Source organism: Carassius auratus, chromosome 32 (genome assembly GCF_003368295.1).
Source record: "Carassius auratus strain Wakin chromosome 32, ASM336829v1, whole genome shotgun sequence".
Taxonomy (NCBI): Eukaryota; Metazoa; Chordata; class Actinopteri; order Cypriniformes; family Cyprinidae; genus Carassius; species Carassius auratus.
The window spans coordinates 402,994-418,464 of record NC_039274.1 but is presented as its reverse complement, the minus strand read 5'-3'; the positions used below and the strand labels follow the sequence as shown (position 1 = coordinate 418,464).

Here is a 15,471-nt window from a genome sequence, read left to right as displayed (position 1 = left end):
GCCGGTGAGGAGCCCATTACAATAGTCCACCGTGCTGGTGATAAAGGCATGAACAAGTTTCTCCAAGTCTTGGCTGGAAACAAAACATCTAATTCTTGCAATGATTTTTAAATGATAGTATGCTGATTTAGTTACCGCTTTGACATGACTACCGAAACTAAGGTCTGTCTCCAGAATCACACCAAGATTCCTGACTTGATTTTTTGTTGTTTGACCCCTAGAGTCAAGGTATGCATTCACCTTGAACACGTCATCTTTGTTTCCAAATGCAATGACTTCAGTTTTTTCCTTGTTTAACTGAAGAATGTTCTGGCACATCCAACTATTAATTTCATCAATGCATTGGCAGAGGGAGTGAATTGGGCTGTAGTCATTTGGAGATAAGGCTAGGTAAATCTGGGTATCATCAGCATAGCTGTGATAGTCAAATAATGACAAAGAACCAAATTGCCTTAGTGGGAGCATATACAGGCTAAACACGAGTGGTGCAAGAATTGACCCTTGTGGGACTCCGCATGTCATGGACGTCCACTTAGACTTATGCTCTCCTATACTCATATATAATAGGCTATATAATAGCATCTCCCTTCTAAGTATGACCTGAACCATTTGAGTACCATCCCAGAAAGCCCGACCCAGTTTTCCAGTCTCTCTAGTAGTATGTTATGATCGACAGTGTCAAACGCAGCACTGAGATCTAGCAATACCAGCACCGATATTTTGCCAGAGTCACAATTTAAGCGGATATCATTTATAATATTAATGAGTGCTGTCTCTGTGCTGTGATGTGGTCGGAAAACAGATTGAAAATTGTCCAGGTATCCATTTGAGTTTAAGTATTTGTTCAGCAGATTAAAAAATAAATTTTCTATAATTTTGCCTATAAAAAGGAAGATTAGATATTGGTCTAAAATTGCTCAAAATGGTGTTATCAAGATTGCTCTTTTTCAGGAGGGGCTTAACAACTGCAGTTTTTAAGGAGTTTGGAAATGTCCCAGAAAGAAGTGAGGTGTTTACCACTTCTAAAAGATCTGCTTCTAAGCAGCTAAGCACACTTTTGAAAAAAGATGTGGGAAGTCTGTCAAGATAGCAGGTTGACGATTTTAGGTGCTGCACTATGTCTTCCAGAATTCTGCTATCAATTGCTTCAAAAATAGACAAAGTATATTTTTGATATTGTGGCCTAATCTGTCTGACCTCTGCATTACTTGAAGATGTGCTAATTGCCTTCCTGATATTGAAGATCTTCTCAGAAAAGAAGGATGCAAACTCATTGCATTTGCTGTCTGAGAGCATTTCACTGGGAATCTTTTCACTGGGGACTTGGGGGGTTTGTCAGTCTCTCAACAGTGGCAAAAAGAGTACGAGTGTTATCTAAGTTACTGTTTATAAGGTTTGAGAAGATATTCTGTCTAGCTGTGGCTAGTTTCACATTAAAATCATGAAGGCTGTCTTTATAGATGCTATAGTTAATTTCAAGTTTTGACTTCCGCCACATCCGCTCTGCTTTTCTGCGTTGTCTTTTCATAGTCTGAACTGCTGTTGATCTTCTCCAAACTGATTTCTGTCTGTTTGTTTTCTTACTGACTATTATTGGAGCAATATCATCAATAACATTCTTCACTTTTGAGTTGAAAGAAACAAGGAGAACATCAACAGAGTCTGCATAAATGCTTGGTGTAAAAGATATAGCCTCCATAAAAAGTACACTTGTGTTCTCGTTAATGCATTTCCTACTGACAGAGACCGATCTAGATTCAGTAGTAGCAGACATCAAAATATCAAAGAAAATGCAGAAGTGATCAGATAGTGCTATGTCCTTAATATCAATGGATGAAATGTTACCCCAACTGATGATTAAGTCTAAAGTGTGTCCACCTTTGTGTGGGTCCATGCACATGCTGAGTCAAGTCAAAAGTGTTTAGAACCCTTATAATTTCTTTTGCAATGCACTTTAACATTATTAATAATGTTAAAGTCGCTGACAACAATAAATATTCTCATTAGGAATAAAACTGCCTCATTTTTGACCTGTGCTGAGCTGTAGCTGAATAGTTTGGCCTACTACACTGCTGGAATTTAATGTTGGTCATTATGGTGTTAATTAGAGAGACAAATATTCTCTGAAGTGGTACTTGATATAAAAAGTTTGAGAACCACTGGTTTATAAAAAAAAATATATAAAATGGATTCCTGCTTTTAAATAACTTTTCAGTAAACCATTTCTTCTTTCCCCTTTTAGAGAGGATCCAGCTTTTTATTGGCACATTTTGTTTATCTGCGTCACGTTTGGTAGAGATTCATTGACTTTTGTGATAGGTTGTGATTTTACTCTAGAAATGAAACTAGTGCCGGCAGGAATGGGGGAAGTAAGGCCCTGGGACGCAGCATCTCATTCCCTCGAGGAACCACGGTTACTTGCATAACCTGAGACGTTCCTCTTCAAGAACTCAAGCTGTGTCGGAGGATGCTTTAGGAACAACTATGCCCATTCCGCGAGACTTTCAAATATCTGCCTAGTGTGGAAAAGCACAACTAAAGCAAGAGAAGGAGCCAGGAGCCTGACAAGTAATTGGGGACATCCCTGACCAATGGCCAAACTTCAGAAGTAGTGAGTCTTGACCCCCAAGCAAGGGGGAGATCAGAGGACTTGAGGCTTTAGGATAGCATCCTGATCCACCACTTAGCATAAGCTTCTTCTGCACAAAGGCCTTAGCCTCACCATGGATGAAACCCCACACCAGAGTCTGCCCACTGACTGGCCACTGAGAGGGCGCAGTAGGCTGCAGTGACTGCCACGTAGACCTTCCGTGTGGAACGGGTTAACCCTGCAGAGAGAAGGGCCTGCCGGAACTCCAGAAGTGTACTAACCGGGCAGTTAACTGGATCAAGCTGGCGGTCTCCACTAGGGATGGGTACCGAAACCCGGTATTAAAATGGTCCCGGGGCTAAATTATTTAAGACCGTAGTATCAGTAAGATCTGACGGTACCGTTTCTGCTTTCAGTACTGGAGGGGAAAAAATTTATGTACTATGTATTTTTGCCAAACATTTCTAATGTGCGATCATATTAAGACGTTTGTCGTTGAGATCTGCATGATAGGGAAATCAGTTACAAGAACCAACTCAGCTCGGCCAGAATGAAGCTACTAACAGCAGAATGACCCCATTGCGATGCACTCTCTCCAAAGCCCCAATGGAGCTGGATGAGTCAGAGAGAGAACCAGAGGGGACAGTGCAATGTCTCTCGAGTCGCAAACAGGTCCACCTGAGCCTGGTCAAACATTCTCCATATCTGCTTCACCACCTCAGTTGTGACAAGGATCTCCCAGCACCAGGCCTGTGACAAGAACAATGGTCTCCTCCACATGTTTAAGGCATGTAGGACCTCCATGTGACCCTTAACATGTTAAGCGGGTTTCCCCTCGGGGAGAACCCCTTGGTCTTGACCCACCACTGTAGGGGTCTCATGTACAGCTGTCCAAGTTTTCATGTTGGATGAGGTTGTCATCAGACACAGCACTCTAGAACTGCTTAACAGTGAGTGACTGGCCTTCTCTGACTTTCGTGACTGCAGTAAGGATCGGGTCGATCCATGCAGGAGACATATGTGCCTGCATCATGGTCGAATCCCACACTACGCCCAGATAAGTGGTTCTTTGTACTGGAGAAAGCACACTTTTCTTGGTGTTAAGTCTTAACCCCAGCTTTTTCTTCTGAGTGAGAATTACACCTTGATGCCAAACCGCCATCCACTCTGATTGAGCTAATATCAACCAATCGTTGATGTGGTTGAGTCTTGAAAGTGTGGGGTGAGAGTTCAAGGGCAGAAAAAGAACCGATATTGGTAGGCATTTGCCACCAAAAGCAAACCTCAGGAACTTCCTATAATGAGGAAAGTTGAAGTACTGGCTGTTGGACCCGGACTCTGCAATGCGAGGAGGGACCACCTCGATGGCCTCCATCCTCAGAGTGTGTCTACTTCTGTTCCATTATCAGAGCCTGCTGTGGGCCCAACAGGGTGGTAATGGGGCTGTTGAATTGAGGCAGAGGAGAATCAAACTGGATTATGTGGCCTCTTGCTACAGTGTTTAGGACCCATTGAGACACATTTGGCAGTAGTTTTCACACTGCCAAATAGTCTACTAAGGGAATCAGCCTCTCGAGACTGATCTCTGGTGTCATCAGAGCAGTTAGCTCAGTGCCCAGAAATGGTGCACCAGCAAGAGATGGCCAAACTACCTACTCTGGAATCCTCTGTAGGGGTTGCAAGCCTCTTAGCACCATTAAGTTTCCGGGCGGTAACTGCGAGAAGCACTCATCAGAGACCGCTGCACCCTGGAACACCGGCAGGGTTGGCAGATCATTCTCCTGAGGGCATTGAGTAGAGACGGGCACCGTGTAATGCAGTTTACACTGCTCTTCTCCAGAGGGGCCTGCCCTCCGATGTCCTGAGACACAGCATCAGGATTCTCAAAGCTGAAGTCTCCTATTAAAAATGACGGTCCTCAGACCCACCCCGTCTGCTAGGACCAGAGTCTGCTTGGGGCATGACCCAATGAAGCACACTTGGCAGGGGCTCCCACAACGCCTTGTGATGGTTCCTAAGGGAACCAGTCTTGCGAGACTGGCCTCTGCTGTGCCTACTGCAGCTAGCTCGGTGCCCTGAAGCAGCGGACCGGCAGGGAACAACTGTACTAGCTGCTCTAGAGACCTCTGTAGAGATAGCGAGCCTCTTAGTACTGCTACATTTCCGTGCAGTAACTGAGAGAAGCGCTTGCCGGAAACCGCTGCTCCCTCGATCACCAGCAGGGTTGGCAGAACGATCTCAACGAGGCCACAGAGGAGAGATGGGCACCGTGTAATGCGGTGAACACTGCTCTTCCCCAGAAAGAGCTGGACCTCAAAGAGTCCTGGGCCTTAGGACATTTTAGATGAAGACTCTCCAGCAAGAATGACGGTCTGCAGAACCGTCCTTCCACTAGAAGCCTTTGGCCTGGGAGCTCCACACTGATTATAGACTTTGTGGCGTACAAGCAGTGACACCCCCAGCATGAGGGGCTGGAACACAGTAGGGTTGGGACTGCTCCCATCCAGCAGCCCTTGCTGACTGCCTCAACCTCCTCACAGGAAGAGAGGTAAACATGATCTCACTCGAGAAATTTTATCCCAAAACCCCTGTATATCTAACTTCTGATAGTGAAATAAATATTTCATTTTATTCCTCAGAATTAAATGTAGTCAAACAAACAGACAGTTTTGTGTAGAAAGACTTACATCAAAAACAGAAATGATAAAATATATGCAGCGCCTTGGCAGCACGAGCCGCTCAGTCGCGCAAACAGCATCAATCTACTCAGAGAAAGATGGCCGCTGCAGTGAGCTCTTACTCAGAGGGGGAAGAAAATGAAGCGCAGACTTCCAAGCCTCAAGAACGAGCTCTAGATCTTGGGAACATGGGTGGAGATAGGAAGAGCTGTCTCAATCCTATCCGCCAGATCATGTGCGATCCCCGCGATCTCGGTCAGAGGGACCACGATCACAAGATCACACGCATGGACACACTCTTGTTCCTGAAGAGCTAAATTTTTCCACCAAAATAAGAGATCAACTGGTTTCAGTCATAAAAGGTCATACGAGGGTCTCTCTTGCAAGTACAGTGCAAAATATGCATATTATTCTACAAAAAACTTTGAATATTATTGTATTTGGATTGTTGGATTTGGATTGACTGCAGGGTTTTAACAATACATCCATGCACAAACACTGCAAGCTAAAGTTTGCAAACTTACCATTCATGAAGCCTTCGTCATCTGAGCTGTCTCTGGCCAGAGGAATGAAAGAATAAAACCCCTCAGAATCTCACCTGTAAGACAAGAACAAAACAGAAACGTGTAACATGTCAGTAAAAGTGACATCTCAGGATACATTATCCACTTTTCAAAAAAAATAAAATCAGACTTCATTTCTCACAATTGTTAGTTCAAGACAACGTCTTCAGTAGACTGTTTGATTTTAATCATGTACATCAGTACCACAATCATTTAAAGTTTATCTTAAACTCTATATTATGTTGCAGCGAACTGGAGAGTAATTATTTTTTGTTGGATTTTCTAAAGCCATTTTTCCCTTACATTTGACTTGGCACATGTTGATTTTGGACTTGCTTGTATGCTGCTGTTTGTACTTATTCTCATCAAAGCAGGATCATGTCCTAAATCACGTCTAATCATCCCAAACCCTTGAGTTTCCTGCCGTCCCTTGCTGCCTCATCTTTAATCACAACTGTCTGTGCACATGACAGCTGATGATTGATTGACTGATTAGATTTGGGAGCTCTCACACTGTCAGACCTGAGCAATTAGTCTCCAAGGACAATGAGATAAAACAGCATTAAACAAAGTCCTTTCCACACTCTCGTTCTGTGTTCTCATGTGAGTCCCCAGAGCTTAGCATTTTATTTAGATTCACGGCTAATTATGCGGACGGATCTGTTTACTCTTCAGATCAAAGTTTCTCCCTTCTGTGTTATAAACAAATCTAAACAGTCCATTCATTAGCACAGCCAACAAAGACTTTAGCACTGCCCCCTTAGAAAACTCATTAATCAGTATGCAGAACGAGTTGAGTGATGTAGAGTTAAATCTGCCCCGCTAACAAACTCCTGTCTAAAGTACTTCCACCTGCAGTCTTGAGTTGAGTAAATATACACATATCACTAAGGGTACATACAAATATATATATATATATATATATATATATATATATATATATATATATATATATATATATATATATATATATATATATATATATAGATAACTTTATCATCTAATAATATACATATTTTGCGCTCATACAACTGTTTGTTTAATATATATATATATATATATATATATATATATATATATATATATATATATATATATATATATATATATATATATATATATATAAAACAAATCAGTTAGGTCACAGTTGTATGAGCGCAAAATATGTATATTATTAGAAGATAAAGTGTATCAATTACTATAAATATACACATTTTCAGTTAATGATACTTTTATATATATCAGATTTCACACTTTTTAAAATAAAAATTCAATGACACAATGAAATCTATTCCTATTCGAGCATGAACAAGAAAAAGAGAAAAGGACCTAATACCGAGCTTTGTGGCACGTCATAATTTACCACTGTGAGTTCACATATTTGTGCATTTATACAGTGGACTTAGTGGATGGGCAGGAAAATTATAATTATTATTTGTTTTTCAACATGCAGACTTTTAAAAAACAAATAATTAATTGATATTGTAGTAGGGAATGTTATATTTCCTTGAACATTTTATCAGTGATATGCATGACCGATATTTCCATCTGATACATCGCTGTACTGCCTCAGTGGGTTCACTTCTCAGTATTTTAGAAATGCTTTGTCTCTGACTAGAAACACCTGCATCTGGTTTAGTTTTGTAACCACTATTTTTTTTGGGGGGGGGTGTACTACAGCACATGGACGTAAAGAAATTTAATTTCACAACAACCAAATGGGTGCAGAATTCATCACCAGCTCTCTCTCTCTCTCTCTCTCTCTCTCTTCAGATCTCTGTGTTGAGTGGAAACTCTTTGATGGTGAATCTTTTCTGTCCTCAAACGCTTCACTTCTGTGTGCTAATTTTGGCTCTGCTACTAATTAACAGCTCTGTGCTGAAGAGTTTGAGCATGCAAACTGTTCCCTGCTGTGTGCGTTACTGTGTACCTGCCCGCACACACACACACACACACACACACATACACACACACACACACACAGGTTTGACACCATTCTGTCAGAGCACTGTGAGAGCGAAGCTCACTATTTCTCAAACGAGCAGAGCACAAACGAACCAACAGGAAAGCGTTTCCATCACTGAATCATTCCTAACCGTCTTTCTCTCTCTCTTCCTGTCAGTCTGTCTTCAGAAACAGCTGTCTGAGTGTCCTACGGCTGTCTGGTCCCTGCCGTGACGGTTCCTGACTGTTGAAAAGCTCTTGGTTAATTAACGTGTTCTGTATTAATTCAGACATTCAGAGTCATTATTCACAGGAGACGTGTTATACATTTACACCGTGTCTCTGTAATTTAACTACATTTCCAGAGTTTTCAGCAGCAGGAGTGTGTGTGTGTGTGTGTGTGTGTGTTCGGCTCATGGCTGCGTCTCCCTGTGTCTATATTTAGTGTGAGTACGTTTGGAGTCTTGTTAGATGTTTATTTGAGATGAAATTGAGAGCAGGTGACAGCGAGCGTGTGGGACGATCTCACGGGACTCAGTGTGATGAGGACGACTGCTGATACGCTAAAGCTTCAATCACTGCTGAGATCTCACACGCTCAGTGTTCATCTGTCTATCTATATATCTATCTATCTATCTATTGTTCTGTAGTTCTGTCTATCTTTCTTCATGGATGAAAGGGATAAAATTGATAGAAGGGCATTTTTAGGTCATGCAAATGTAGTAGAGCTCCACTATGCCCTCACACACACACACACACACACACACACACACACACACAGCTCATTGTAAGTGAATTAATTCGGTGATCTCTCGCTGTGTTTAAGTGGGGCAGACAGCAGGGGAGGAGAAAAGAGCAATATTCATAAATCTACCACAGAACGACAGACAGAGAGAGAGAGAGACAGCTGGAGGAAATACGGCCAAAAATGGAAATAATGGTCTCCATAAAAAGAGGAAAAAGATGAATTAAAGAGCGGGGCGTGTGAAAGAGCAGATGAAACGAGAGAATGAAGAGGCTGTGTGAAAGATTCACAGACGCGCCGCTAGTGTGCACTGTTCAACCGGTAATGACACACAGACCCTGACCCAGATACACACACACAGAGAGAGAGAGAGAGAGAGAGAGAGAGGGAGAGAGAGAGAGAGAGAGAGAGAGAGAGAGAGAGAGAGAGAGAGCTGCGACCCCAAGAGCATCATGGGAGTAGTAGTTCTCGTGCACTGAAATGAGCTAAGCGTCTCTCTGTTACTGATATGAACTTCAAGATTACATCATCAGATAAACCAACACAGCGAGTTTCGCTCAAACACACACACACACACACACACACACTGAAAACATTACAGACAGATGGAAAAGACTTGCTTTAAAAGACAAACGTCTCTGCGGCTCACGGCGATGTTCTGGGAGAAACATCAAACCTGAGCCGTGTCACCCGTCTCACACACTGTAAACCCTGAAAGAAGCTGAAACGTTCGGCCTTCAGCAGCTCACTGTGTGTGTGTGTGTGTGTGTGTGTGTGTGTGTGTGAATGCTGTTTATGTTCTTATTAAGGCTCTATTTTGAGAGTGTAATATATTCTGTGTCTCCAGAGCTTTTTCTGTTTCCAGCAGAATTTCACTCAAGAACACCATTAACTTCCAGAGCTGCAACTCAATAACTAAACACACTCTCAGACAGCGTGTGTGTGTGTGTGTGTGTGTGTGTGTGTGTTTGTGTGTGTGTGTGTGTGGTGTTCCTCAGACGAGCTGCAGTCATAGCGCCGATGGTTTGAAGATGTTGAAGTCATGTAAATAAAGCGCAAGTGTTCAGGTGTTTGAAATGAAATTCAAATCACAGTTTATGCATGAAATAATAAGTGTGGACTTTAAACAGATGTAAAAATAGAGGAGAGATTCTGCAGCCTGACGACAGACAGACAGATTCACAGTACCAATACAGACTGGAATGATGAAAACTATCTGAAATCATTTAGGTGTAAGTGGACTCGGAAACAACAGTTAAACTTCCACGTAATGTCTTCAGAAACTGCTTTCCCTCACGCAGGACGTGTTTCCTTTCATTCACAATGTTCTCTCGGTTAAACTTAACTGATCAGTGCAGGAACGAGATCGGAAAAAAAACATTATCATACTTCACGCTATCTGAAGAGTTTTATCGGTTATTATAATGAACTTTCAGATCCTTCCACAAATTCTCAAATTTAAGAAAAAAATAAAAGTTTCTAAATCCCCGCCCCCTGTTTTAAGCCCCGCCCCGGACATAAATACAGTCATATGTGCTGCTCTCGGGTATTTTCTTAAATGTACTAACTAAACTAGTTTGTTATTTTAATACAGCAAGTTGAACTAAATTAAAATGAGAAATGTTGGCAAGTACTGTTGATGATTTTCTTTTTTTCAAGTAATGTTTTTTTTTTTTTTTTTATTGGTTTTCAACGGTTCATGTTAAATATTTAATGGTTTATTTTAGTTAACTTCATTAACCTTGTATATTATGCATACGAAACCTGGATTTGATGGATGAACTTTTTCACAGTAAATGATGTGTTATTCAGACAAGCAGCACTTTACTGTTTTTTACACATAAGTCCAGCGCTGGCACTGTTTTCACAGCTCTCTTCTCATCGCAGGGCTCTTTTCACATTGTGCTCTTGGGCTCTCAATCAGTAAAGTATCGCTGTGAGCGCTAGCAGCAGCTGCTTAGCACTGTAACTAGATAACACTCAGGACGAGAGGGGCTTGTTTGTATTTGGTCGATCCGCTCTGGCCAAACTTTGATGTTCACAAAACTTCCAGTTTGAAATCATCCCAAAACTCTTGTAATTCTACTTTACCAGCTGGAACAGAAAATACACCCTTCAGGAATAATATCATTTTACAGGGACAACGGCAGCACAGACATTCTTTTTGATCAGGTGATATTGTCAAGATGATAAAAATATGAATATGAAAAGTCCTTTCAACCTGACACTGAGCAATAACTCACTTTAGCTCTTTATGAACATGACATTTGAGCTTGTCCTTGTGTAAATATCAAGTTAAAATGAGTATCTGACTTTGACCAGATTTAGAAGATACTCACATGCTTAAAATACAACACATGCATAGTCATTTTTTAAAAGTTTCACAGTGCAAAAGTTTCTGCAGGAGAGGAATGACCCAGAAACACAAGACTTAAATTAGTCATCCGGAGAACGATCAGAAAACACAATGCAGTCTGCACATGAAAAATGTTAGTGAAAAAGTGTTTTCTAGGCTAATGAGGAAAATAAAGCGGCTGGAATCTCTGCAAGACATCAAAAATAGGAACGGCATGAATTGGACAGCTCTGTCCATACAAACACTGTCCTGACACGAACCGCTGGAGCTGAGAGTCTGCTCCACACATGATCTGTGCACAGGAGAAGGCTGGAGATGTGTGGGACTTCTGTGAAACTTGTCACACTGTAGGTTCAGCAGGAGATGCTGACAGCGACAAAGACAACAGCGTTGGAGACAAAGTCATATCAGTGACTCTGAAAACACTGAAAACCCAAGCGACGAGGACAGTCCTGCGTCTCAAGGATTAGAGACACATCTGAATAAAGTCACTTCAGAAACCTTCACCTTCATTTGTCCCTCTCTCTCTCTCTCTCTCTCTCTCTCTCTCTGTTTTATTTCCTGCTCTGCTGCTGCTTCTCTGGTTTTCTTTTCATGTCCTCCTCGTCTCCGTCTGTTTATCCCTCAGATCGTCTCAACAGCTCCCCAATTAGTTAACAGGGAGAAGCGGACTGCTTTCAGACATTCAAACCCAGCGAGCGATACGAGATCTGCAATTCAGATGTGAGGAGGTTTAACGAAAGAAAGAGACAGACGGACGGACGGATGGATGGACGCATGGATGTTTAATTCATTCAGAGCGTGAGCGTGGAGGTTCAGATCCGCAGGAGTGAAGCGTTATTGATTGTGAACTAAGTGAAGTTTCTGTGTTTATTAGCCGGCGTTCTGCTGAGCTCTGTTCTCCACACACACACACACACACACACACACACACACACACTGCTCACTTTGTTGTTTCCGGCAGATTTGTTTCAATCGGTTGTAGTTTTACTCTGTCTCTTAATACTGCAAGATTACAATCCAGAGCTTTATGACATGATGTAACCATCCTCATTCTACTGTATATTCAGAAAAATCATTTCCACTTTTTAAAAAGATGCACATCTCTATTGCTCCTAACAGTTGTCTCGCCTGAAAGCTGGTGCTGTGATCTCACGGTGGTTAAGAGAGTTTTCAGGAGTTTGTTGGTAAATGGTTCAGCTGTGAGAGTTTTGTGAGAATCGATATTTCTCAAAGGGGTCAGATTGATCGAAAGTGAGCGAGTGAGTTACTTTATTTTCTCCTTTAATCTCTCTCTTAGACCTCGGCTAATCTCTGGCAGGTGAGCGTGCTGATGTTAGCAGAACACTTCAATGTTCTTCTGGAGGTTCAGTTCGTTAGTCCTCATCTGATCAGAAACCCTGGCAGCAGAACGGAGCGGACGAGAGCAACGAGAGCAGGTTTCTACTTTAGGGATCCAACTCCAGCTAAGGAGATGAATGGAAACACTATCCTCCAGGTGATATGGACCTTCTTGGATCCTTCGGCTCAACAGATCCCCATGACGGGGAAACACAACATCTGCTGGGGACCATCGATGCAGAGACATGTCTCATCTGACTGCAGGTCAGTAATTGACTCATATGTGTTTCAGGATAAACATCTGGGACAGAGCTGATGGTCGGATGAAACACGGCCTCCGTCGAGTCTCCTGAAACGTTCCTCTGAGTCTCTGTCTCTCAGCTACCTGTCCCGATAATTGGCCGCTTATGTGTTTTGTGTGTATTATTTGAAGTCGTTTAGGTAAGAAGACGTCTGTTAAGATCATAATTAGTTTCTACTCGAGGGAGATCTTCGCATCAGATCTCTCTTTATTGTAATTTAGTGAGCTGGAGAGGCAGCAGATGGCACCTGATCCGGATCCGGCTGCTTTCCTCTGACGATCTTCCAGCGTCCCGTTCCTGTGCGGAGTCCAGACCCTGGTTATCATCGCTAACTATCACTAAAAATATTAGAAGCTTTTTTTGTTGATTTGAACTAAAGTTACTGTAAGTAACAAATAAATTAGAAGAAATAATTGGAGGGTTATTATAGATTATTAACTCATACTTTAAAGGAAAGTGACAATTTGAGATTACAATCATCTTAATGCTGGATGTGTTTCAGGTTTTGTCTTCTCCAGATGTTCACTGATGGACTGGAGTGCTGTGGAATATTGTGATGTTTTTATCAGCTGTTTGGACTCTCATTCTGACGGCACCCATTTACTACAGAGCATCCATTTCTGAACGCAGAAACACACTCATCCTGATCTCAGATGAACTGAGGGTGAGAGCATTTTGGGCCATTTTCCATTTTTGAGAGAACTACTCCTTTAAAATTAAACAAAAGGAAAAATCCAACACAAAACAAACAGAGAAGCATGTGGTTCATATCTGTCTCTTGTTTTTAACATATACTATTTATACTATTTCTGCCGTAGGGTTTTACAGTGTTTCCCAGGTTTTAGTGATCATTACGCTCCTGCTATGAACTGTAACAGTCGAGATTTAGCTAAATGATCCTCTCTTTTTCATACCTACTGCAAATATCCTCCATCATAGCCTTGGTAGATCTATCCAGTAAATCCACTGAGAAACGTGCAGTTCCAGGACAGAACGTGGTGTCATGCCTCGTGATGCAGCAGAGGAACACGAGCGGATCAGACCATAAATCAAGCGCTCGACCCTCCTGACGCATCTGAACCAGCATGATCAAACCAGAGCTGGGTCTGTCAGCTTCCACTGCACGACAACTGATCTCATAAAGTCTTCTAATACTGTGCAGGTACTTTTTGGTCCAACTTGATTTCTGAGAATAGTTGTTTTTTTAGCCTAATTTAGTCTTGTTTTTTGGTTTTTCTGTGTTAAGCATCAGTTGAGAGAGGTTTATCTGATATACGAGCTTATTAAAAGCCAGGAGGACTGCTGACGGCAGAAGGTGAGCGTGCAACACACTTTAAGAGCTTTCTTTTGTTCTGCAGAGTCATATGCTGCTTATCACACACCAGACATGTCAATCACAAGATCATTTTGCTTCATCGCTGCAGAAACCTTCACTTCAGACACAAACACACACACACACACACACACACACACACACACAGCAACAGGAGAGTCGATGCAGCTCTGCAAACCCTTCATCACACACAGCAAGACACCTGAAGACTGATCCGAGGGATGGATAGAGAGAATTCAGCGATCTGATAACAGCAAACTGTATCCAGCAAGATAATTTTGTTAAATAAACAGAGTAATATTTTGTGAATGGTGTTCTAACAGATATATAACAGTTGAACAAGAGAACAGAAATTAAACAGTTATTGCCGTGCCTGGCAGATGTTAGATTCATACTAATACCTAACAAAGAGTATTACTATTTAAAATAACTATTTTCTTCTTATTATTCTTCCTCTCCACATGGAGCCTATGGCAGTCCAATGAACAGTGAAAACTGGCACATTTATAGTGGAATATAGCAGAATGGTAATCAGACCAACATTGGGGTCTCTAGAACCAACTCTATAGTCCCACCAACAAAACAAACTTTGTTCATCTGATTACATTAAATCTGACATAAAGACTCCATATATTACAGTAGTGGCCATATTCAAAAGTAGAGTATTCAGGTTTTTTCACTACTCCTTCCAAATATGCCCAGTTGTAATAAAAATTGGTTCAGACAATCTTTGGACCAAGCTGCACAGAAAGAAAGAAAATTATTTTCAGTTTCATCTTTGCTGAAATATTGTGTGTTGCGAGCTTACAATGGGCTGTTTCTCAGCAATACTTTGATCAACTGAAATGAAACTCGGCATGCTTCATCAACTCCATGATATGAGGGTATCTGGCAAAGTTGGGAATGGCACCACCAACAGGTCTGAACCAACATGAGATACCAAAAATTGACATTTCTGTCTATAACTTTGGAACATTTTGTCAGACAATCTTGGAGTCCATGGATTCCTTGGGTCATGACGAATCTGAGGGTGTTGATTTTGACAAACCGCCTGTCCACCATTTTGAAATTTGTCATAAATTCCAATATCTTTTGAATAATTTGACAGATCTCAGCAAACAAATGGTAGGGCTCACCAAAAATATGTCTGGGACATACCTGATAAGTTTGAACACAGTGTCATCTTGTGTTCCAAAGATATAAAGACTTTTGCGTAAACATACCTTTTGAAAAGCAAAATTTAGTTTTCTCTGTGTCAATACATTTCTTGATTTATGCCATTTCTGACAATCTATCATTTTTAATTTTCCACCATTTTATTTGTCTTCCATTTTGAACTAATTGAAAACATCTGTGTCTAGTTCCCTACTCAGGGAACCATGGTTACATTCGTAACCCGAGACGTTCCCTTTCAAGGGAACTTCAGACTGCATCCTCTAGGGGGCGCTATGGGGAACAGTATACCCACGCCACCATGCTGAGGGGAGTGCAGGCCAGAATCATGGCAAACACTAAGTACCAATTCTACCAATTCCATGGGAGTTGCCCTTACGACATTTAGACGGCTGTCTGTGACAGTACCCCTTACAGCCAAAGGCCTAAGCTACATACTCAGTTTT

The 15,471-nt window shown here is 41.6% G+C and overlaps 1 protein-coding gene across 47 annotated transcripts in view; it reads right to left on the bottom strand.

Annotated features, from left to right (window-relative positions):
* LOC113051257 (receptor-type tyrosine-protein phosphatase delta-like) overlaps nucleotides 1–15,471 on the bottom strand; it is a 295,253-nt gene that overhangs the window by 206,829 nt on the left and 72,953 nt on the right. For all 47 annotated transcript variants that reach the window (XM_026214810.1, XM_026214830.1, XM_026214814.1 and 44 more), the window contains exon 4: nucleotides 5,793–5,866. The gene's annotated coding sequence lies outside the window, so the exon portion shown is untranslated. The remainder of the gene's footprint in view (nucleotides 1–5,792; nucleotides 5,867–15,471) is intronic.